Here is a 27,226-nt window from a genome sequence, read left to right as displayed (position 1 = left end):
TGAACTTTTGTTTTATATTAACATTGGTAATGATATGTACATCATTAAACATACGTATGCAACAAAGTACATTACTCTTTTCAGTGATGTCTTTAAAGCATTGCAGTAGTATAATTGGACAGTTCGGCCGCCACCTCCACCTCAGGCTCCCAGAGGCCACCTCCACCTCCACCTCAGCCAGAGGCCTCCCACAGGCCACCTCCACCTCCACCTCAGCCAGAGGCCTCCCAGATGCCTCCTCCACCTCCACCTCAGCCAGAGGCCTCCCAGAGGTCTCCTCAACCTCCCGCGGGAAATTTGAATTTGTAAACAAAGCTACGTGCTTTTTGACAGCTGTCATCGACAACAACGCATCGCTAACCTCAGTACTGCCATCTTGACGGGCCTAAACCTCAGTAGTGCCAACTTAACCTAACTAGCGCGTGGTAAACAAAGCCACATGCTTTTTGACAGCCACGTGCTTTTTGACAGATTTGTAAACAAAGCCACGTGCTTTTTGACAGCTCTCATCAACAACAACGCATCGCAAACCTCAGTACTACCATCTTGACGGGCCTAAACCTTAGTGGTACCAACTTAACCTAACTAGCATGAGGTAAACAAAGCCACGTGTTTTTTTGACAGCCACGTGCTTTTTGACAGATTTGTAAACAAAGCCACGTGCTTTTTGACAGCTCTCATCAACAACAACGCATCGCAAACCTCAGTACTACCATCTTGACGGGCCTAAACCTTAGTGGTACCAACTTAACCTAACTAGCATGAGGTAAACAAAGCCACGTGTTTTTTTGACAGCCACGTGCTTTTCGACAGATTTGTAAACAAAGCCACGTGCTTTTTGACAGCTGTCATCGACAACAACGCATCGCTAACCCCAGTACTGCCATCTTGACGGGCCTAAACCTCAGTAGTACCAACTTAACCTAACTAGCGCGAGATAAACAAAGCCACGTGCTTTTTGACAGCCACGTGCTTTTTTGACAGCTGTCATCCGCCATCTTTAAACTACAGAGCACCGTGCTGCCCTCTTTCGTCACCTGTCATCGGCAGTGCTGCCATCTTGACAGGCCTAAACCTTAGTGCTACCAACTTAACCTCACTAGCTCGAGATAAACAAATCCACGTGCTTTTTGACAGCTACGTGCTTTTTTGATAGCTGTCATCCGCCATCTTTAATCTATAGAGCACAGTGCTGCTCTCTTTAGCTACTTACTTTTGAAATGTGGTGGCGGATAATTTGAAAAATGCTTTTCGACAAGCAGCCATCTTTAATCCAGAGAGAACAGTGCTGCCCTCTATGTGGTGGCGGCAAATTGAAAAATTCCACATGCTCTTGTTTGAAAACAAACTCACGTGCTTTTTTGACAGCTGTCATCTGCCATCTTTGAGCACAGTGCTGCCCTCTTTAGTTTGAAATGTGGTGGTGGTAAATTCCACGTGCTCTTGTTTGGAAACAAAGCCACGTGCAGCTGTCATCCGCCATCTTTAATCAACAGAGCACTGTGCTACTATCATGCGGGCAATTTCATCACCTGTCATCCGCCATCTTTAATCCACAGAACACCGTGCTGCCCTCTTTATGGCTACTACCTTAAGCACGTAGTAGCGGACAATTTGAAAAGTTCTGTTAGCTATCATCCGCCATCTTTAATCAAGAGAGCACCGTGCTGCCATCTTTATCTAGATACCTTTGAAATGTGGTGGCGGCAAATTGAAAAATTCCACGTGCTCTTGTTTGGAAACAAACTCACGTGCTTTTTCGACAGCTACCATCCGCCATCTTTAATCAACAGAGCATAGTGCTGCCCTCTATGTGATGGCGGCAAATTCCACGTGCTCTTGTTTGGTAAACATAGCCATGTGCTTTTTTTGACAGCTGTCATCCGCCATCTTTAATACAGAGAGCACCGTGCTGCCCTCTTTATCGTAGTAGATGTAAATTCGTCACCTATCATCCGCAGTGCTGCCATCTTTAGCTAGATACCTTTGAAAAGTGGTGGCGGATAATTTAAAAAGAAAAATTCTACAGCAGCCCTCTCTCGACGCTAATTGCATAAGATGGTGGCTATACATGACTCCTTAAGGGTGCTTACGCAAGATGGCTGCTATACACAGGTTCTTATGAGACGCCCTTGGGATGCTTGCGCAAGATGACAGTTATACATGGCTCCTTATGAGATACCCTAGGGATGCTTGCGCAAGATAGCGGCTGATCTTATGGGACGGCTTAAGGGTCCTTGGACAAGATGGCTTGAGACACCCTAAGGATGCTTGCGCAAGATGGCGGACACAAGATGGCAGCTATACATAACTCCTTATGAGACGCTTTAAGGGTGCTTGCGCAAGATAGTTGCTACTCTTAGCTTAGAGGCTAACGTGTCGTGATAGTTCGATTCATTAAATTTAGGGCTTAAATGCAAAATGTTAAATATATCGAAAACGGTGCACCGTACAGCAAAACGGACAAAATTTTTCTGCCTAATACCTAGGTTCGCAGTATGAGGAACAAGAAAATCATAGTCTAATGATGGGATCAACGGTTCGGTTCCTACTTAGGCCCTTTGGCATTTGCTCTGTTTTAGCTTGTATTGAAGCGAGTCTTCGTAACATGATCAGGTCTAGCTATGGTAGAGAGTATAACGTACCGTGCAGGTTCGATTCATTAAATTTGGAGGCTTAAATGCAAAATGTTAAATATCTCGAAAACGATGCATCGTAGAGCAAAACGGACAAAATTTTTCCGACTAATACGTGGGTTCGTTGTATCAGGAACAAGAAAAAACATAGTCTAATGATGAGATCAACGGTTCGATTCCTACTTAAGCCCTTTGGCATTCGCAGCTATCTATTTCTACAAGATGGTGGCTGCTCTTATGAGAAACAAGATGCCTTGAGACGTCCTAGGGATGCTTACGCAAGATGGCAGACACACAATGGTGACTATACATAGCTCCTTATGAGACGGCCTAGGGGTGCTCGCACAAGATGGCGGCTACTCTTATGAAGAAAGCTAGCTTAGAGGCTACTGCGCAAGATAACAGCTGCTGTTATGCATGTGGTGGAGGGCAATTTGAAATTCTATGTGCTTAATCAACAGAGCACCCTGCTGCCCTCTTTAGCTGAAATGTGGTGGTGGATAATTTGAAAAATTCTTTTGACAGCTATCATCTTTAAAAACAATGGCGACTATACATAGGCTGTTAAGGTCTTATCATTCTCCTCCTCCTCCTCCTCCTCCTCCTCCTCCTCCCCCTCCTCCTTCTCTACCTCCTCCTCCGCCTCTTATGTCAAGGCATAGCTTTATATCGAACAAGTTTAAACCTGCATCGCGAAGGCAAGCGTGTGCAGCGATAACATTATTGTGCAAGTTTAGACTTTCGAAACATAAGAAGAGTAGAATCAAACGCTGTACTCGATACGACATGTGATCAGAACATTGATTGATGCGTTCAGAAAAACAAAATAAGTGATCAAGACTAGAATCGAACAATGTACACAATACATCATGTGTTTAGAATATGTCAGGGGATACGCTTGTTCTAAGAAGATCAGATTGAAACATAACAAGACTAGAATAGAACACTGTAATCGATGTTGTTAACTTCAACATGTGATCAGAACATTGATTGATGTGTTCAGAACACAAAATAAGTGATCATGACTAGAATCGAACACTGTACTCGATACAACATGTGATCAGAACATTGATCGATGTGTTCAGAACACGAAATAAGTGATCAAGACTAGAATCGAACACTGTACTCAATACAACATGTGTTTAGAACATGTTAGGGGGTACCCTTGTTCTAAGAAGATCAGAATGAAACATAACAAGACTAGAATCGAACACTGTAATCGATGTTGTTAACCTCAACATATGATCAGAACATTGTTTGATGTGTTCAGAGCAAAAGTACAATTTTGATGATTTGCTTAGTGTAAAATCAAAAACTATGGAAACACACTGTGCACATATCGCGTAGCTAACTCGCTCAGTAAGCAATATTGCAAAACTACAACTTCAATGATTTGCATAGTGTAAAAATCAAAAACACACTGTACCCATACTGCGCAGCTAACTCGCTCGGTAAACGATATAGCCAAAGTATAACTTCAAATTATTTACCTTCCATCATTCGTCTTGTGTGTAAAAATCAGTCGAACAAGTTATCGCATAAACATGGCTGAAAAAAAATCGTGATAGGGTATGGAACCCAGGGGTTACATCTTATCAGAAGGGCAAAAAGGATGAAAGGACTCTTCCTCCTCCTTACCGCACATTCCTTGAAGGGCTAATTGGCTGAAGGGCTAATGGGCTAAAGGGCTAAAGGGCTAATGGGCTAAAGGGCTAATGGGCTAAAGGGCTAAAGGAGCAACAACCTCGTCGATCGCTATCAGCAAGAACGCTTGTACTTTGTTAAGTGTAGAAAATTAATCTTTATTTGTAAATGGTTTCATGTTCAGAACAAGGAATGGAAAATCCCCGAGGTGCGATGAGTTACGTTTTTCGAACTAGTGTTTGGAACACTGAACTTTTCAAGATGATAGCAGAGAGTTTAGCAATGTTCTGTTGTTGGATTTTAAATTCCGCGCTACAACATGCATAAGGTGGTAGCCTTGAGGTTTACCGCCGTAAAGATGGCAAGAGTGAGGTTAACGATGTTCTGTTGTTGGATTTTAAATTCCGCGCTACAACATGCATAAGGTGGCAGCCTTGAGGTTTACCGCCGTAAAGATGGCAGCAGTGAGGTTAGCGACGCTCTATTGTCCTTCAAAGTGAGGTTAGGGTTCGTCAAGAAGACAGCTGTCAAAAAAGCACGTGGCTATGTTTACCAAACAAGAGCACGTGGTCGTGACGTCACGGTCACGTAGTATGTTGCCTCAGCATGTAAAGTTCAATGTCTACACCTACGTAGTTAACACTCTGCTATGTTCACAAGATTTTTTACACATAACTATTCTTTATGCTTTAAGTTCATGCACATAGGCTATGCTAAGATAGCAGTACAAACACATGCGAAATTTGTATATTCTAATGGAATAAGTTTAGTACTGTGTACATCATGGATACATGATGTGTGCACGCATTTAATCTTGACTATACGTAATGCTGCTGCTTTGTTTACAAGATTTTTATACATTGCTATTCTTTATGCTTTAAGTTCGTGCACGCTCGTACGCTCTAGCAGGAGAAGTATAGTACGATATTCGATACATACATTATCGATAGGTGATGTGTACACGCTTTAGAACATAGCTCATCTTTATGCTTTAAGTTCGTGCACAGGGGTTTGGGATACACAAAAGCGATTGCTACATGCTCTAGCGGAAGAAGTCTAGTACGATAGTCGATGCATGTAAAATCGATAGGTTATGCTAAGATAGCAGCACACTTACATGATTTTAGCACAATCTAGTGGAAAAAGTTTAGTATGATAGTCGTTTCGTGCAAAATCATTAGGTAATGTGTAAACGCTTTGAAACAAGGCTATTCTTTGTACTTTAAGTTCATGTGTATGAGTTATGCTAAGATAGCAGCACAACCTAGCGGAAGAAGTTTTGTACGAGAGTTGATACATGCAAAGTCGATAGGTAATGTGTACACGCTTTGAAACATGGCTATTCTTTGTACCTTAAAGTCATACGTATAGGTTATGCTAAGATAGCAGCACAATCTGGCGGAAGAAGTTCAGGGTGATCTGTACACGCTTTGAAACAAGGCTATTCTTTGTACTTTAAGTTCATGCGTCTTAGTTATGCTTGCGATAGTCGATGCATGTAAAATCGATAGGTTATGCTAAGATAGCAGCACACTTACACGATTTTAGCACAATCTAGTGGAAGAAGTTTAGTACGAGAGTCGATGCTTGCAAAATCATTAGGTAATGTGTACACGCTTTGAAACAAGGCTATTCTTTGTACTTTAAGTTCATGCGTCTTAGTTATGCTAAGATAGCAGCACAATCTACCTGAAGAAGTTTTGCACGAGAGTCGATACATGCAAAATCGATAGTTGATGCGTACACGCTTTAAAACATGACTATTCATTGTACTTTAAGTTCATGGGTATAGGTTATGCTAAGATAGCAGCACAATCTAGCGGAAGAAATTTAGTACGAGATTCGATGAATGCAAAATCAATAAGTAATGTGTACACGCTTTGAAACATGGCTATTCTTCGTACTTTAAGTTCATGTGTATAAGTTATGCTAAGATAGCAGCACAACCTAGCGGAAGAAGTTTAGTACGATATTTGTTGCATGCAAAGTCGATAGGTAATGTGTACACGCTTTGAAACATGGCTATTCTTTGTACCTTAAGGTCATGCGTATAGGTTACGCTAAGATAGCAGCACAATCTAGCGGAAGAAGTTTAGTACGAGAGTCGATGCTGGCAAAATCGATAGGTAATGTGTACACGTTTTGAGACATAGCTCTTCTTTGTTCTTTAAGTTCATGCGTCTTAGTTATGCAGAGATAGCAGCACAATCTACCTGCAGAAGTTTAGTACGAGAGTCGATACATGCAAATTCGATAGTTGATGTGTACACGCTTTGAAACATGACTATTCATTATACTTTAAGTTCATGGGTATAAGTTATGCTAGAGATAGCAGCACAATCTAGCGGAAGAAATTTAGTACGATATTTGATGCATGAAAAATCAATAAGTAATGTGTACACGCTTTGAAACATGGCTATTCTTTGTACTTTAAGTTCATGTGTATAAGTTATGCTAAGATAGCACAACCTAGCGGAAGAAGTTTAGTACGATATTTGTTGCATGCAAAGTCGATAGGTAATGTGTACACGCTTTGAAACATGGCTATTCTTTATACCTTAAGGTCACGCGTATAGGTTATGCTAAGATAGCAGCACAATCTAGCGGAAGAAGTTTAGTACGAGAGTCGATGTGTGCAAAATCGATAGGTGATGTGTACACGCTTTGAAACATGGCTATTCATTGTACTTTAATTTTATGGGTATAGATTATGCTAAGATAGCAGCACGATCTAGCGGATGAAGTTTAGTTCGATGGTCGATGCATGTAAAATCGATAGGTCATGTGTACACGCTTTGAAACATAGCAATTCATACTGCTGCTCTGTTCCCAAGACTTTTAAGCATAGCTAACCCTAATACTGCTCTTAACGACGTCGAGCTAAGGATTGATTACGTGACCGTGACGTCACGACCACGTGCTCTTGTTTGGTAAACATAGCCACGTGCTTTTTTGACAGCTGTCTTCTTGACGAACCCTAACCTCACTTTGAAGGACAATAGAGCGTCGCTAACCTCACTGCTGCCATCTTTATGGCGGTAAACCTCAAGGCTGCCACCTTATGCATGTTGTAGCGCGGAATTTAAAATCCAACAACAGAACATTGTTAACCTCACTCTTGCCATCTTTACGGCGGTAAACCTCAAGGCTACCACCTTATGCATGTTGTAGCGCGGAATTTAAAATCCAACAACAGAACATTGCTAAACTCTCTGCTATCATCTTGAAAAGTTCAGTGTTCCAAACACTAGTTCGAAAAACGTAACTCATCGCACCTCGGGGATTTTCCATTCCTTGTTCTGAACATGAAACCATTTACAAATAAAGATTAATTTTCTACACTTAACAAAGTACAAGCGTTCTTGCTGATAGCGATCGACGAGGTTGTTGCTCCTTTAGCCCTTTAGCCCATTAGCCCTTTAGCCCATTAGCCCTTTAGCCCTTTAGCCCATTAGCCCTTCAGCCAATTAGCCCTTCAAGGAATGTGCGGTAAGGAGGAGGAAGAGTCCTTTCATCCTTTTTGCCCTTCTGATAAGATGTAACCCCTGGGTTCCATACCCTATCACGATTTTTTTTCAGCCATGTTTATGCGATAACTTGTTCGACTGATTTTTACACACAAGACGAATGATGGAAGGTAAATAATTTGAAGTTATACTTTGGCTATATCGTTTACCGAGCGAGTTAGCTGCGCAGTATGGGTACAGTGTGTTTTTGATTTTTACACTATGCAAATCATTGAAGTTGTAGTTTTGCAATATTGCTTACTGAGCGAGTTAGCTACGCGATATGTGCACAGTGTGTTTCCATAGTTTTTGATTTTACACTAAGCAAATCATCAAAATTGTACTTTTGCTCTGAACACATCAAACAATGTTCTGATCATATGTTGAGGTTAACAACATCGATTACAGTGTTCGATTCTAGTCTTGTTATGTTTCATTCTGATCTTCTTAGAACAAGGGTACCCCCTAACATGTTCTAAACACATGTTGTATTGAGTACAGTGTTCGATTCTAGTCTTGATCACTTATTTCGTGTTCTGAACACATCGATCAATGTTCTGATCACATGTTGTATCGAGTACAGTGTTCGATTCTAGTCATGATCACTTATTTTGTGTTCTGAACACATCAATCAATGTTCTGATCACATGTTGAAGTTAACAACATCGATTACAGTGTTCTATTCTAGTCTTGTTATGTTTCAATCCGATCTTCTTAGAACAAGCGTATCCCCTGACATATTCTAAACACATGATGTATTGAGTACATTGTTCGATTCTAGTCTTGATCACTTATTTTGTTTTTCTGAACGCATCAATCAATGTTCTGATCACATGTCGTATCGAGTACAGCGTTTGATTCTACTCTTCTTATGTTTCGAAAGTCTAAACTTGCACAATAATGTTATCGCTGCACACGCTTGCCTTCGCGATGCAGGTTTAAACTTGTTCGATATAAAGCTATGCCTTGACATAAGAGGCGGAGGAGGAGGTAGAGAAGGAGGAGGGGGAGGAGGAGGAGGAGGAGAATGATAAGACCTTAACAGCCTATGTATAGTCGCCATTGTTTTTAAAGATGATAGCTGTCAAAAGAATTTTTCAAATTATCCACCACCACATTTCAGCTAAAGAGGGCAGCAGGGTGCTCTGTTGATTAAGCACATAGAATTTCAAATTGCCCTCCACCACATGCATAACAGCAGCTGTTATCTTGCGCAGTAGCCTCTAAGCTAGCTTTCTTCATAAGAGTAGCCGCCATCTTGTGCGAGCACCCCTAGGCCGTCTCATAAGGAGCTATGTATAGTCACCATTGTGTGTCTGCCATCTTGCGTAAGCATCCCTAGGACGTCTCAAGGCATCTTGTTTCTCATAAGAGCAGCCACCATCTTGTAGAAATAGATAGCTGCGAATGCCAAAGGGCTTAAGTAGGAATCGAACCGTTGATCTCATCATTAGACTATGTTTTTTCTTGTTCCTGATACAACGAACCTACGTATTAGGCGGAAAAATTTTGTCCGTTTTGCTCTACGATGCATCGTTTTCGAGATATTTAACATTTTGCATTTAAGCCTCCAAATTTAATGAATCGAACCTGCACAGTACGTTATACTCTCTACCATAGCTAGACCTGATCATGTTACGAAGACTCGCTTCAATACAAGCTAAAACAGAGCAAATGCCAAAGGGCCTAAGTAGGAACCGAACCGTTGATCCCATCATTAGACTATGATTTTCTTGTTCCTCATACTGCGAACCTAGGTATTAGGCAGAAAAATTTTGTCCGTTTTGCTGTACGGTGCACCGTTTTCGATATATTTAACATTTTGCATTTAAGCCCTAAATTTAATGAATCGAACTATCACGACACGTTAGCCTCTAAGCTAAGAGTAGCAACTATCTTGCGCAAGCACCCTTAAAGCGTCTCATAAGGAGTTATGTATAGCTGCCATCTTGTGTCCGCCATCTTGCGCAAGCATCCTTAGGGTGTCTCAAGCCATCTTGTCCAAGGACCCTTAAGCCGTCCCATAAGATCAGCCGCTATCTTGCGCAAGCATCCCTAGGGTATCTCATAAGGAGCCATGTATAACTGTCATCTTGCGCAAGCATCCCAAGGGCGTCTCATAAGAACCTGTGTATAGCAGCCATCTTGCGTAAGCACCCTTAAGGAGTCATGTATAGCCACCATCTTATGCAATTAGCGTCGAGAGAGGGCTGCTGTAGAATTTTTCTTTTTAAATTATCCGCCACCACTTTTCAAAGGTATCTAGCTAAAGATGGCAGCACTGCGGATGATAGGTGACGAATTTACATCTACTACGATAAAGAGGGCAGCACGGTGCTCTCTGTATTAAAGATGGCGGATGACAGCTGTCAAAAAAAGCACATGGCTATGTTTACCAAACAAGAGCACGTGGAATTTGCCGCCATCACATAGAGGGCAGCACTATGCTCTGTTGATTAAAGATGGCGGATGGTAGCTGTCGAAAAAGCACGTGAGTTTGTTTCCAAACAAGAGCACGTGGAATTTTTCAATTTGCCGCCACCACATTTCAAAGGTATCTAGATAAAGATGGCAGCACGGTGCTCTCTTGATTAAAGATGGCGGATGATAGCTAACAGAACTTTTCAAATTGTCCGCTACTACGTGCTTAAGGTAGTAGCCATAAAGAGGGCAGCACGGTGTTCTGTGGATTAAAGATGGCGGATGACAGGTGATGAAATTGCCCGCATGATAGTAGCACAGTGCTCTGTTGATTAAAGATGGCGGATGACAGCTGCACGTGGCTTTGTTTCCAAACAAGAGCACGTGGAATTTACCACCACCACATTTCAAACTAAAGAGGGCAGCACTGTGCTCAAAGATGGCAGATGACAGCTGTCAAAAAAGCTCGTGAGTTTGTTTTCAAACAAGAGCATGTGGAATTTTTCAATTTGCCGCCACCACATAGAGGGCAGCACTGTTCTCTCTGGATTAAAGATGGCTGCTTGTCGAAAAGCATTTTTCAAATTATCCGCCACCACATTTCAAAGGTAAGTAGCTAAAGAGGGCAGCACTGTGCTCTATAGATTAAAGATGGCGGATGACAGCTATCAAAAAAGCACGTAGCTGTCAAAAAGCACGTGGATTTGTTTATCTCGAGCTAGTGAGGTTAAGTTGGTAGCACTAAGGTTTAGGCCCGTCAAGATGGCAGCACTGCCGATGACAGGTGACGAAAGAGGGCAGCACGGTGCTCTGTAGTTTAAAGATGGCGGATGACAGCTGTCAAAAAAGCACGTGGCTGTCAAAAAGCACGTGGCTTTGTTTATCTCGCGCTAGTTAGGTTAAGTTGGTACTACTGAGGTTTAGGCCCGTCAAGATGGCAGTACTGGGGTTAGCGATGCGTTGTTGTCGATGACAGCTGTCAAAAAGCACGTGGCTTTGTTTACAAATCTGTCGAAAAGCACGTGACTGTCAAAAAAACACGTGGCTTTGTTTACCTCATGCTAGTTAGGTTAAGTTGGTACCACTAAGGTTTAGGCCCGTCAAGATGGTAGTACTGAGGTTTGCGATGCGTTGTTGTTGATGAGAGCTGTCAAAAAGCACGTGGCTTTGTTTACAAATCTGTCAAAAAGCACGTGGCTGTCAAAAAAACACGTGGCTTTGTTTACCTCATGCTAGTTAGGTTAAGTTGGTACCACTAAGGTTTAGGCCCGTCAAGATGGTAGTACTGAGGTTTGCGATGCGTTGTTGTTGATGAGAGCTGTCAAAAAGCACGTGGCTTTGTTTACAAATCTGTCAAAAAGCACGTGGCTGTCAAGAAGCATGTGGCTTTGTTTACCACGCGCTAGTTAGGTTAAGTTGGCACTACTGAGGTTTAGGCCCGTCAAGATGGCAGTACTGAGGTTAGCGATGCGTTGTTGTCGATGACAGCTGTCAAAAAGCATGTGGCTTTGTTTACAAATTGAAATTTCCCGCGGGAGGTTGAGGAGACCTCTGGGAGGCCTCTGGCTGAGGTGGAGGTGGAGGAGGCATCTGGGAGGCCTCTGGCTGAGGTGGAGGTGGAGGTGGCCTGTGGGAGGCCTCTGGCTGAGGTGGAGGTGGAGGTGTCCTCTGGGAGCCTGAGGTGGAGGTGGCGGCCGAACTGTCCAATTATACTACTCATTGCAATTCAAATAAATCAGTAAAATTGTCCATCGGATTACTAGGCTATTTTTTATAGTTGCACCGACACAGACAGGTCTTATGGCAACGATGATATAGGAAGTGTCTACAAAAGGCAAGGAAGCGTTCGTGGCCTTAATTGAATCGATTATTTCAGAAATCAGTCAAGTGCCAAATCTGTCATTTATGGGAAAATGAATAAAACTGTCTAGCATCACACAAAATGTTATGGTAGTGGTTTTAATAAGCATGAGAGTATTTTATCTTTTAATACTTTCTATCTAAGGAAAAATATTTTGTGCTCATTAAATTTGCTGTAAAAATTCCAAACAATTCTCCACTTAACTGTTTTGTGAAATAAACGAGTGTTGCAAACATATTTTTATGAGGTAATTCTTGAATTTTGAAAGGATTTTGTCATAAAACCGATATTTGTGGAAATAGAAAATATTTGAATAGGTTTAGACTACATTGCTGATACAAATATAATTCTTAAAAGGATGACATCAGCAATGCCTGCTCATCATGATAGGAGGTATTCAATCCTCATAAATAAACTCCATAGCACATTCTGTCTCTGTAGTAGGCCATTGTGAAATGCTGTCATAAGTGTTCATATCCCATCAGGTAAGGTTTAAAGGCATTTAGGTCACGTATCTTCTTAATATTGATGGGCACCTAAAACAAACAATAACAAAGAATAATGTAGGGCTCAGATCAGGTACTTCCTTGCTTTGCAATCCGAATAATATCACGCGTCTGAGCTTGTTTGTCTACCACTCCTCGTTTCATTTTAGATACAGGTTCGTCTTCTGAACTTTCAGACATATCACTACGATTATAAAAAAACTGCACTAAAGAAAGGAAACACTTTTTTCAAACAGTTGTTCACAAAACTACGAACATGGGATTCCAGAAACACAACAGAGACAACATAAACAGCTGAACAGCTGGCTATTCTGTATTCATAGCAGCCGGCAAGGTGCAGCACATCACAAAATGTACCTGCAGTTTACTGCAGAAACCAGCCAAGTGCTGTCACTTAACTGGTTTTTGAACTAAATACGAAATTCAACGAAATGCCTGATTATTATAGGAGGACGTTTCTTGACTGTTTTCAGCACCAAAATGTGCGTATACCCTCTGAGTAACATATTCTGCCATTAACTCATTTTTTTCATTTTTGGGCACTTGACTGCTTTCTGAAATAATCGATAGCATGTAAAACCATCTTCAGTAGGTTTGGAAATCTTTGGAGTGCAAACTAAGAATTAAGTGGCACAGTCCGGCTCCATGGCTATATGATAAGCGTGCTGGCCTTTGGTCACAGGGGTCCCGGGTTCGATTCCCGGTAGGGTCGGGAATTTTAACCATCATTGGTTAATTTCGTCGGCTCGAGGGCTGGGTGTATGTGTCGTCTTCATCATCATTTCATCCTCATCACGACGCGCAGGTCACCTACGGGTGTCAAATCAAAAGACCTGCACCTGGCGAGCCGAACATGTCCTAGGACACTCCCGGCACTAAAAGCCATACGCCATTTCATTAAGTGGCACAAACCGCGTAGCCAAATTGGTCGACAATGCTCGGATTAGACAGTGAGAATCACTGTGGAAAGTGGTCATCATATTCATTTATTATTTCCTAGTATATGCTGTCGCCATGTTGAAACTCTGGTTCCCATGCAACTCGAAAGTTAAACAACATGTAATGTGGTCATTACATGAATAGGTTAGCCACATATTGCTGGCTAGAACGGGAGAAAAAGGGAACTTGCAAACTAATTGCAAACGAACTCCTACTAAATATATCCTCTGATTCGGCCGAGAGCTCTAACACATCAACGTCTGTATAAGGAACTACAATAACAGTCTCAGAGTAAACGGCTACACAGGCAAGTTAGCGGGTAATTGAAAATCGTATTTCTAAGGTATCTTAAGTTGGACGGAAATGGCGCATAAAAGTATATATCTCAAAACATTATTCTCTGCTTAAAAGGTTGCTCAAAGCACTTGGAAGTACCGCATAGAGATCAAGTGGACATGTCTTGACAAAACATCCCTTGGCAACCAATAGCACGTGCTGCTGGCAGTGATGAGATGACGGCCGCGGCGGGCAGCGTGCGCGGGTTGCGGGGTAGCGGGAAGCATTGCACAGCATAGCAGAACACGGCACGGGGCGTGTTAAATACGCAATGCAGTATATCGGCATATGGTGGGATAACGGTGGATCGCGCTCAGTACGCTCGTAAAACAGGAAAACCGGAGTAAACGTCTCCCTGCAGACAACAGGTCATTGTTTGGTACGTAGGCATTTAACCTCTTCGTCTTACGCCACAAAAATATTGTTTCCTTAGCATATTCGACCTGCATAAATGAATAGTTAAGTTGGACAAAAATACGTAAACGTATTTATTTGTGAGTTAGAGAATCGTCATTTGTTACAAAATTCTCGTGCTCTGAGACTTTAGACCGATAGTTCTTGAGGGAACGTTTTAACACGTAGCAGAACAATGTTGTCCAACGCCAAGTAAGTAATGATCAAATTGGTAACGCAGTACGGGCCGTGTAGCAGTAAGCATGTATTCGTGAAATGTTAGCTTCGAGTCCCGTATTCGTTTATTTACAATTTTCTTACAACGCACCGACACAGATAGGTCTTATGGTGATGATGTGACAGGATAGGGCTAGGAATGAGAAGAAACCGGCCGTGGCCTTAATTAAAGTACAGCCCCAGCATTCGCCTGGTGTAAAAATGGCGAAACCACGATAAACCATCCTCAGGGCTGCCGACAGAGGGGTCCGAATGCACTACCTCCCGGATGCAAGCTCACAGCTGCGAGCCCCTAACCGCACGGCCAGCATTCCTGGTAGTCCCGTGGTCGGCAGCCCTGAAGATAGTTTTCTGTGCAATCTCATTTTCATCCTTCATACCAAGCAAACGTCGAACTGTACCTTTCAGAAGGCCTGGGGCGCTTTCCCACAACCATTTCCAATCACCCTGTATGAGCTCGTGCAGCACTAAATACCAGAACGATATCTTTTCCGGGGTCTCTATGGGGTCGGTGGATTTTGCAGGCTCACTTTGGGACTTAGCTATTTAAGACCTGATGTTCTTACTACTACCGGACAGTGATACAGTATAGAATCCAAGTCGCGTCCCTGCAAACTGAAACATAACACTTGAGTGATCACACCCCTTCTCAAGCGCGTCCCGAAATACTTTCAATACCATTTGCCTATGCGTTTCTCCTTTACCAGTGGTTTAACGTCGCACTAACTGTAACAGATTTTTGACAGCGATGGACTTTTGGCAATGTGGCCTTAATTAAGACACAGACCCAGCATTTGTCCGTGTGAAAATGGGGAAAGGCAAAAAAAAAAAAAAAAAAAAAAAAAATCAGGGCTGCTTATGGTAGAGTTCATACTAGAGATAGCGATACCTGGTTATCTGAGTATTACCCTGGTTCCTGATTACTCAAAAACTGATTCTTGTATTACCCGGGTACTCATTCTCTAAACTTTTGCCATAGACATTCTTGTTATAATGAGAAGGTTGAACAAAGACCAATTAGTACTTCGAACTGTTCATACAAACTCAAAAAGTTAAAAGAGTGAAGGAATGTGTTTTTAAAAAAATTGCAATTTACGTAAATTCTGCGATATAAATACAATTTGAATACCAATATAAAATAGCTTGCTTATATTTTCTTCGTTTCAACACTTGCTCCTTTGAAGAGAACAAAAAAAACATATATAAAGAAAATCGTAATTTCCATGGCATTGTTTTGGCTGCCATCCAGGTTTTCTCACAATTCCAATTATTGTCAATAACAGTGCGAACGGACTTGGGACCACTTTGAAACTCCCATCTAAGAACCAAACCGAACTGCAGGTTTCTTTTAGTGGCAAATATAACTACTCGATTCCTCTCAGAGCAATCTCCGAGGTATTTACTCTAAGCCTGCGGTAGATCATGTTGTCTAACTTTTCTATAATAATATTTCATATTTTCCCGATTAGGCAGGTGAGTAAGCACTTCAGACGGATAATTGCGAAGCTGAGTTCCAGGTGTTTGTGAAAGTAGTAATTCTAGTCAATCTTCTGCTACGCGCTTCAGATTGTCCAGCACTTTTTAGGCTCCACTTCATCTCGGTTAGGAAGTGAATGTTGGGACTTATTAAGACCCCGTAATACAGTAACTCGGTTAAGTCCTTGAGTGGTTTTTGCACGGGCATTACATCACTTGTCTGCACCGTCTGACATTCCCAGTGTATCTTCTCTTCATAGGTTACTTGCAATTTACAGCTTCCGTGTCTTTTCCGCAAAAAAATTCAGCGCTAACAATACTATGTGTATGAAACTTCCGGAGGTGCACACGGCCCTGAGGTTCACTCAAAACCCCATGGCACTACAGCCCTTGAAGGGCCTTCGTGGTGCCGTGTAGTCAGCACGACGAATCCTCTCGGCCGTTAATCTTGGCTTTCTAGACCGGGGCCGCTATCTCACCGCCAGATAGCTCCTCAATTCTAATCACGTAGGCTGAGTGGACCACGAACCAGCCTTCAGGTCCAGGTAAAATTCCCTGACCTGGCCGGTAATCGAACCCGGAGCCTCCGGGTTAGAGGCAGGCACGCTACCCCTACACCACGGGGCCGGTCAGCCTACACCAAAAATGAGTACCAGGTGAATTCCTAGGGGCAAAAATGGCTGGTCGTAGAGCTAACCGCACTATCCCACCAAGTACTGAGGTTACGGATATTGTAAGCCTTTACCTTCCACCCCTTCCAAGGACCTTCACGGCCTGTACGGAGATGACTTTACCTTGTTTTTACAATACTGTGCGATAATCGATAAACTGAGTAATCTATTCGAAAAAATGAGGAGTCATTAGTACAAACTGTAAGCAGGAGATTATATTGAAACAATATTTCTTCTGCAATATTTTGCTCATTTGGTATTTCCTGCATCAAAGTTAATGATGAATGGCATTTCCTTTCCTTCTAAGACATTTATTTCAAATGAGAAAAACAACATTTGAAACGAGTAAAGCGTTCCTTGATATCAGTATGCTGCAAGCTAAAATAAATGTTCGACTTAATCAGCTCTTTGTATCTCTGTGTATGATTTTAAAGGAAATAGGAGCGCTACAAGCATGGAATCATGCTAGGTTGCGAAAAACAACCCATTATAAAGAGTCGGAATGTGCTTTGATGCTACAAATTCTAACTGGGCAATAAAGTACCGTTAACGAATTCGGTAATATAATTAAATATCAAACTCCACTCTTTCTTTACTGTCATTTTCTTTGATCATATAAAACATACAAAGTGGAGAATGTACTTCTATGATTTATGCATTCGATTATATTAGCCCTCATCCATTAATACTGTGACGTGCATAATTAGATATAAAATTTGACTCTTACATCCGAGGAAATCTTTCTTAAAATCTTTAGGAATTAAATGAACTTTATACATCATCATCATCATCTTCATCTGTTTACCCACCAGGTTCGGTTTTTCCCTCGGACTCAGCAAGGGATACCACCTCTACCGCCTCAAGGGCAGTGTCCTGGAGCTTCATACTCTTGGTCGGTGGATACAACTGGGGAGAATGACCGGTACCTCGCCCAGGCGGCCTCACCTGCTATGCTGAACAGGGGCCTTGCGGGGGATGGGGAAGATTGGAAGGGATAGACAAGGAAGAGGGAAGGAAGTGGCCGTGGCCTTAAGTGAGGTACCATCCCGGCATTTGCCTGGAGGAAAAGTGGGAAACCACGGAAAACCACTTCCAGGATGGCTGAGGTGGGAATCGAACCCACATCTACTCAGTTGACCTCCCGAGGCAGAGTGGACCCCGTTCCAGCTCTCGTACCACTTTTCAAATTTCGTGGCAGAGCCGGGAATCGAACCCGGACCTCCGGGGGTGGCAGCTAATCACGCTAACCACTACACCACAGAGGCGGACAACTTTGTACATATTGAGCCAAAATAATATGTTTATTCAATCGTATAGGCCTACACATTTCAGCTCTAAATCACACCGAGCTCGATAGCTGCAGTCAGTTAAGTGCGGCCAGTATCCAGTATTGGGGAGATAGTAGGTTCGAACCCCACTGTCGGCAGCCCTGAAAAAGGTTTTCCGTGGTTTCTCATTTTCACACCAGGCAAATGCTGGGGCTGTACCTTAATTAAGGCCACGGTCGCTTCCTTCCCACTCCTAGCCCTTTCCTGCCCCATCGTCGCCATAAGACCTATCTGTGTCGGTGCGACGTAAAGCAACTAGCAAACAAAAAAAAAACAAGCTCTAAATCACAACATCCTTCAGATTTAATTTAATTTAGTGAGCACAGTCATCTTAACTATGATAATCATTCTTACCTTGAAAGAGTACAGGAGTATTTCCGTGACTTTGATCCAGATTCTTTTTATTTACAAGCTAGTCTCCGGGGAAGTAAAGCAATAATTTACGTCCATGATATGGAAAATTGTGGCGGGATATGTAACCAGGTATTAGCCCTACGAGTGTTTAATGATGAATCTCACAGAGGATAATTAAGAAATGCCCTCATAGCTGGGATCGAGCCACTTAGTGTTAGATTTACGCTTCATTCCTTCAAAGTGTCGCATGCACAAGGATCACCTTGGTCATATCAGAAGGCTTGTAAGTAGAAATTTTTTGTAACGTTGCAGTGGGAAGATAAAGAACAGACGCATCAACACATTTCCAGTGCAGCACGTCACGTTGCTTCAGAATACACCGCAGGATACTAGAAGCACGTACGGCTCGTTTTCCGCATCAGCGAGGGCCATATTGGGCCAAGTTAAACCGCTAACTGAGCTTAACAATTTGCTAGCTGACACGGGTCGTTAAATTCGATTGTACCAAAATGCTTATGTCCTCTCATACACAATCAGAGCTTTGTTTCCAGTTAAACAGAGGAAAACAATAGCCCATAACCGGACGCTGTATGCCACATCTGCCAACACTCGCCATTTCATTCAACGTAGTTTTACTTTTTTACTTTCCAACTCTTCACGATCTATATTAAATATAGCAAATGTCATCAAACTTGCCCCTGTAATTTGATTACAAAGGATATTCAAATTAGTTCGGAATAGGTAATACTGTCTATAATGTGTGTTTAGTCACGTATCTCGTATTAACCACGCTAATGTTTGCTCATATGATAAATTATCAGAGGTTTCATGTTGTTGCTCTAACTTGGTGTCCTGGAGGTAACATCATAATTATAACTGTGCCTACGATCAGAAATGGTGAGAAATTACGAACTAGAACGAGCACCTTACAGTTCATCTTGTAATATTTGAGGAACATTGTGATTATTCACCATGTAAGGTTGTATGTAAATATTTCTCCAAGGAAGTATAGTAATCTGACGTCTGCACTAGTATGTGCACCTGTACGAGGGACATTTTGAAGTAAAATGTCAAATCATAACAGTCAAGAATATATGTTGGCTGTAGCAACATTATCAAGAAATTTTCGTTTCTACACGATCATCATTTGAGAAATCATGTCTCCCTACTGACGAACTCTAATTGAGAGCAAACCCGTCAATAAATTTTGCAGAATTAATTTTCAGTGTATGAAAAAACCTCAAGAAAAGTCATAATCCCCTACGTGAAATTTTGCCGCACAAAGTTACAGGATACCCTAATATCATGGTCTTCTTTCACTATCCACTGGGTCATTTGTGTTTCTCACAAATTTCCAATCAGCCACCAGTGAATAATAATTTGAACTTCACTATTATTAAATGTTTTAGCCAATTTTCAGGCTTAAGCTGACTTTTATTGTGATAAATGTGAGATATTTCCGTGCTGGAACAAAATTTAACGTATTTGAATATGTTTCATACATAGGCGATAATAGATACTAGAGAAGTAATAGTACAGACAGTTGAACTGTAAAACAGTAGGCATTCATCATCCGTCATTTTCATTAATTTGTTAAAGTACTTAGGCCTACATAATTTTATTTCGGCTCACCTTACATAAACATACATTAAAATATTTCAAGCTATAATTTCAACATTGTAGTGAATAACATGTTCCTGGTTAGATGGCCATTAATGAATGTTACTTTTGATTAAATTTATTCGTAATTATTTACCGATATGCCACATCAAAAATAAAAAAAGCCTGAAGCATTCAAAAGAGTATAAGTGGTACATAGGAGAGCATGATAAGGTACAATACTATATTGTAAATGAATATCGAGCATTTAAATGGAAATTCAATTAGTATGAACCTTACAGAGTTAAGCATAACCGCTAAAATATTTCAGCAGAATTTTATACGCCATCACTCAAAATCGATTTTATACGCATGTCCTGGCTCTCGTATTACAATGCTGCCTTGTTGTGATACGTACTATAATCGTATCATTCGTATTGATGAACGCATGTAAGTTACAATACAATCACTTAAATGATAAAAATGTCCGTAAACCACGGGCTGTCATGCTGGAATTGATATTAGGATGACAGTGATTACCGGATAATATCTCTTTGAGATTATTTAGCCATGTATCTGCTTTAGATTGATTTGATGATAATTCCTTTTACTCATTTTAGGAAGAGCAGTAACACTGCATCAATTCAAGTAAAATTAAGGTAAGATACCTTAATCCTGCATCGTATTCACTAAGGACGGATGTAAACAACTATGTTATTATATGATGGGATAGTCCAACCTACTGGTTTCAGTTCTGAGCTTTCTTGCGCTGAACTTTTTAATACGGAATGATAAGTGTACATGTATGTTGATACATAGAATAGAATGAATAAAATTTTGAAGTAAAATGTCAAATAATAACAGTCAAACGTATATTTTGGCTGTAGCAACATTATAAGGCAACTGTTGTTCGTAAACGATCATCATTTGAGAAAGCATTTAGTTATGATTTCTCAGGAACTGATGTGTCCCTACTGGTGAACTCTAATTGAGAGAAAAACAGTCAATAAATTTTGCAGTCATCTTATTTTGGCACTCATTAGGGTCAGCATTACCGGCTGTTGAATTAAACTGATGAGTACGTTAGTGTTGAAGCTTTATTCAACTAAAGGCATAAAGTATAATTAAATTTACCAAAATGAAATGAACCAGACTTTACCTTTACGAATATATCGCCAATGCAAACAGGAAGACATTGTCTAACTGTACTTCTAAACTGTTGCTCAACAGATCCCGCGAGTCTCTGCCCCTCACCTGCTGTCCCTCCATATGGTTTTTGCCCGTCAGCGACCAGCCATGTCATCATTGCTTGCTTCAAACTTTCAACTAAATACACTGACTGACAGAGCAAATGCAACACCAAGAAGGAGTGGTTCGAAAGGGATGAAAGTTGGGGAAAAAACAGAGACGGCACGGACGAATAATTGATGTTTATTTGAAACCGATATGCAGGTTACAAAATGCGCACGGCATCGACTCAGTAGGATGTAGGACCACCGCGAGCGGCGATGCACGCAGAAACACGTCGAGGTACAGAGTCAATAAGAGTGCGGATGGTGTCCTGAGGGATGGTTCTCCATTCTCTGTCAACCATTTGCCACAGTTGGTCGTCCGTACGAGGCTGGGGCAGAGTTTGCAAACGGCGTCCAATGAGATCCCACACGTGTTCGATTGGTGAGAGATCCGGAGAGTACGCTGGCCACGGAAGCATCTGTACACCTCGTAGAGCCTGTTAGGAGATGCGAGCAGTGTGTGGGCGGGCATTATCCTGCTGAAACAGAGCATTGGGCAGCCCCTGAAGGTACGGGAGTGCCACCGGCCGCAGCACATGCTGCACGTAGCGGTGGGCATTTAACGTGCCTTGAATACGCACTAGAGGTGACGTGGAATCATACGCAATAGCGCCCCAAACCATGATGCCGCGTTGTCTAGCGGTAGGGCGCTCCACAGTTACTGCCGGATTTGACCTTTCTCCACGCCGACGCCACACTCGTCTGCGGTGACTATCACTGACAGAACAGAAGCGTGACTCATCGGAGAACACGACGTTCCGCCATTCCCTCATCCAAGTCGCTCTAGGCCGGCACCATGCCAGGCGTGCACGTCTATGCTGTGGAGTCAATGGTAGTCTTCTGAGTCTTCTGAGCGGACGCCGGGAGTGCAGACCTCCTTCAACCAATCGACGGGAAATTGTTCTGGTCGATATTGGAACAGCCAGGGTGTCTTGCACATGCTGAAGAATGGCGGTTGACGTGGCGTGCGGGGCTGCCACCGCTTGGCGGCGGATGCGCCGATCCTCGCGTGCTGACGTCACTCGGGCTGCGCCTGGACCCTTCGCACGTGCCACATGTCCCTGCGCCAACCATCTTCGCCACAGGCGCTGCACCGTGGACACACCCCTATGGGTATCGGCTGCGATTTGACGAAGCGACCAACCTGCCCTTCTCAGCCCGATCACCATACCCCTCGTAAAGTCGTCTGTCTGCTGGAAACGCCTCCGTTGACGGCGGCCTGGCATTCTTAGCTATACACGTGTCCTGTGGCACACGACAACACGTTCTACAATGACTGTCGGCTGAGAAATCACGGTACGAAGTGGGCCATTCGCCAACGCCGTGTCCCATTTATCGTTCGCTACGTGCGCAGCACAGCGGCGCATTTCACATCATGAGCATACCTCAGTGACGTCAGTCTACCCTGCAATTGGCATAAAGTTCTGACCACTCCTTCTTGGTGTTGCATTTGCTCTGTCAGTCAGTGTATATTATGGCTTACGGAACTCTCGGCGATTATTTTAACTTAACTTATTCATTATGAACGTAAATTAATATGTTAAAATAACGTGCGAGAAAACGGACTTCGTTATCTATTTCGCAGGTAACTGAAGACATAGACTACGGGCTGCAGTTAACAGAACGTGCTCAACATGGTCTCGCCAGTCTCTCGCTTTCCTAGCTACGCTCAGACAGCATTGTTGTTCGCCCAACTCCTGACCTCGCAATTATTGTTTAAATTCTACGTTATTTCCTTTTATTAACAAAACGTACTATCCGGTTTAAATTGAAGAAATCTGGCAATTTGATGATTGGAGAAAGGATATTGGAGGACGCCGATCGGCAGCACACTTCTAAATGCACAATTGTTCCGGGCATTGAAGCCCTCATAGGAGCTGTATATCCCGAAATTCAAAAGCCGCTGTCAAAAGACTCCAGGTTATGTTAACTTGTGATTTTCTCCTACACAAACGATGTAGTGGAGGTTATGAACTACACCGATCTCAGCAAGCTCATTGCCCATGAAGTCTCGCATACTTTTGGTGACACAGCAGCGGATCAGGAATAAGCAATGCACTGCTCCGTGTAGTCACTTCCGATAAATAGCAATCCATAACCCGTTTACCCGTAACTTGTGGTGTATCACCTAGACAGTGGTTCGAATATTGCGGCCCCTTACCTTGAATTGTTATACGTACATTTCGGCCCACGCAGTGTGTTGTACAACTTTTGACCCTTGAAATATTTTTCCTTCCCATTTTCCGGACTTAGGATTGCCCACGTGCGTGTAGTTCTGGCTAAAATTGTGCCACGTGTTAATACAACATATTTTCTTGTCAGTTAGTTGAAATATAACATTTTCACGTTAGTGAATTTTTAAAATAATATCATTATCTTCAACTGAAATAAACTATATCATTTTTAAACGGGCTAGAAACTTACAGCATACGGTACTAATTAAATTAATTCAAGCCAAGTGTAGGATTTTTTCTGCTACTTGATAATTACGGTGCTTCAAAATTCTTGCTTCGCGCATACCTTTCTTGTGTTCTGCGATGGCGATCAAAAAATATGTATATTTTACCATTACCTCCGGTCCGGTAATTATTCTGAGATAAAAGCGCGAATTATTTCCAGGGATTTGAAGTGTAACAGCCACGTAAGTTCCAGCGTGGAAGGGCTGACGTATGTCTCATCACTTCCAACTTACGTTAGGCTCCACACCATTCACATCCAAGGCATGGCATATTTATTTCAATTTATCTTTAAAACATCGTAATATATTAAAAACTCCGCCGATAACAAGTGCAGCCATATAATACAGAAAGGAAAAATCACACTACAAACCAATTACCGGAGTCACACGACTCGCAATGAAAGAAATATTATATTTCATTCTGTACAGACGGGTGATGACCTATGCTACCCGCTTCCCCACTGTATAAGCCAACGTCAGTCACCTCTCGCTTGTCGGCCATGCTGCTAAGGCGAAACTCAATGTCTGACAGCTGTACACCTGACGCAACGAGCTAGAACGTTGACCTGAGGACTCAGTGCGTGAGTTAAGAAGTGGGCGATCCGCAATGTTATTTTTCAAACTCAACGGATGTAAACTTTCCACGGACATTTAACACTCAAGGTGATAGAATAATTCGCAAAGATAGTGTTTAGGGACTTAAACTAATTTCTGTGAAGGAAACATTTCACCTCGTACTTCTACGTCGAGTGTTGAATAATATCTAACAACAGTGCTTCGGGACTTGTATTCACTTCTTGGGAATGTGCATTTAAGAACTTGTTTTATTTTTGCGGTTAGTGATTGAATAATTGAACATTTGAACGTGCACTTTCTTCTGCGCTGTGTATTATAATTTATATGAACAATTAAAAGACTTGTGTTTATTTCTGCGGCTAGTGATTTAAGAATTGAACATTTAAAATTGTATTTTTATCTAAGCCGAGTATTAGAATTATTTCTACATTAACGCTTAAAGACTTTGTGTTTGGCAGTGCCAAATGTTCAAACAAATATTTAGATTGCACTGAACCCTCGGACTATTCAAACGGTGAAGGTTTGAATAACTGTAGTTAAATGTTAGATATCAGCACCACTCTCCCGGACTTGTAAATATTTGTGAATAGCCATACCGTGAAAAAACTGACATTTAATAACCTCACTTGAGGATTCCACAGGAAGAGACGAGTGAAATCTGGGTAAAGTTTTCATTAAACCACGGACAGCACTTAGTAGCTTGGTATTTATTTCGAACACACATTGTGTGAGGAATAAATCTTCAAAAACCGACCTTCCGGCGAGGGATACGTAATCAGTCACCCTATGACTGGGAAATTCATGGTACTGATAGAACTTCATGGTACCCATCGTGGATGGTGACTGCTGAATTTGAACCCATCTTCCATCAAAAGTAACTTGCCACGTTCACTCAATACAGATTCCATAGTTAAAGTGTTCGGTCGCAAATTGCATAGAATAAATAACGTTAAGACTCCTAAGTTGATCCATAGAAGTGACATCATCAAAACTGCCAATTTAAATATAGTACTATTAGTTGCCTGAAGCAGATATAGCAGCTTGTCCATTTTATGGCTGTCCATGGGATAAACAATCGTAAATCAAATCCATGCCCGCCACCTACGGAGGCTCATCGGTCTCATTTATATGTAGTGCAAAGCAGATGTTGACAAGAGCTAGCCTGATGAGAGAAATGCATTGTATAAAGACTTTCTTGTATAGTTTGTGTACTTAACCCCTATTTAATCCCCTTAGGGGTGGGAATATTTAAGGATAACTCTATATGTAAGACATAGAAGAGCAACCATTATGTGAACATTTAACATTGTATGACAAACAGTTTCGGAGGCATGAATATTTCAATCTTCGTAGTTTGACCTCCGTTTCACTCTCTTAGGAGTGGAATTTTTCAAATCATTTCATTGTGAGCACGTAACATAAAAAAGAAACCATGATATGAAATCGAACTTCCTACATTCAATTATATTCAGTAGCTATGTGGTCACTTTTAGGATACATAGGTAGAGAACTACTAAAAGAGGAAATGGCGTGTGCCAGACTCGAGTAAAAGATCAAGTCAATTTATAACTTTAGGTCAAATATTGTGTTTCGTTGGCCTTCAATATGCTGCTTCATTTCTGAGAGGTAGTCTACCTCTCAAGTAAAGTTGCCTTCAACTAATAACATTCAAGTAACTTCGTTACAGTAAATTCAAGGAATAATATAACACTCCTCACTTGCCCAGACTACTGCAATTGCTTCATCAGTTTGACCATTTTCTTTTGTTCGATAAGTTTCCAGTGAGTAGTGTTAATTAATACTAAAATACTTCCAACTTAAAATACTCGTACGTTTAATATAATCTTGCCCCACTCTTCAAACAATCCATTTCATAACAGACTCACAATACAACCTCTTCATCGAAGTGAATGCAATTATAATCCATAGTCCCTTTTCGATTAACACAATTCACCTTAAACAATTTGTGCGTGGTACTGCTTTTATCTTGTTTTATCTACATCAGAGAAGCATATAATAAATGCTTTCTTTTCTTTTCGAATTCGCAGCACTTGGTACACACAGCAAACATAGTATAACATCCTCTTCGATGATCATTACCGCAGTATTCTTCTATAATTCTGTAGGCTGTCAGTGAGTGCAGTGTTTGTTTATTCCAGCCGTTAAGGACGTTGGTTTGACCACTAATCAGGATAACTCCCAGGTAGTTATGATAATCTTCCCTGTTCGAATTTTCGTTTTGCCCAATTATATTAGGTTAATGAAATTTGTCACACAATTACCACCCAAATATGAGTTACTATGTCTCTATTAATCCTCATTCCGTCTTAATCCGATATCAGAAAAAGGAATTACCTGGAAGATCTCTACCGACCGTGAAATATTTATTTTATTTCTCATGACATTTCATTGGTTCTGGCATGAGTTTTGAATTATCTAGGAATCCGCTCATTTTTCGTTTTCGTTCCATTAAAAAAAATATACATCCATGCCTTTGTGGCATGTTAAAAGACCAACATTTAACAGAAAATTGATAAGAAATTAAGTAGAGTTTTCAGAGTAAAATCTAATTTTCATCATAAATACTGTTAAATCACGTGGACCCACGGGGATACGATCACAGGAGTGCTTTTGGTCTCCGGGGGGAAAATAAAAGCACACTATTCATTGGATGAAACTTACTGATGTGCCGCTGGGAATGCTATGGTTTCATAATAAATCAAAACCCGAAGGCCTGCAGATTACGAGCAACTTTTCTTGGATATCTAGACCGAGGCCCCTATCTCAATGTCAGAAATCACCTCAATTGCTGCAGGCTGAATTGACCTCGACCCAGACCTCAAATCCAGGTAAGCCTCCCGATCTGGTCAGGAATCGAACTTGGGTTCTCCGTTTAGTAGGCAGATACACAACCTCTAAATCACGGAGCCGCCCGGATTGATAATAATGTTAAAGACACATTTACAGAGAATTGCTGAAAGTTTCCTCATAGT

Source organism: Anabrus simplex, chromosome 2 (genome assembly GCF_040414725.1).
Source record: "Anabrus simplex isolate iqAnaSimp1 chromosome 2, ASM4041472v1, whole genome shotgun sequence".
NCBI lineage: Eukaryota > Metazoa > Arthropoda > Insecta > Orthoptera > Tettigoniidae > Anabrus > Anabrus simplex.
Note: the sequence above shows the minus strand (reverse complement) of the source record.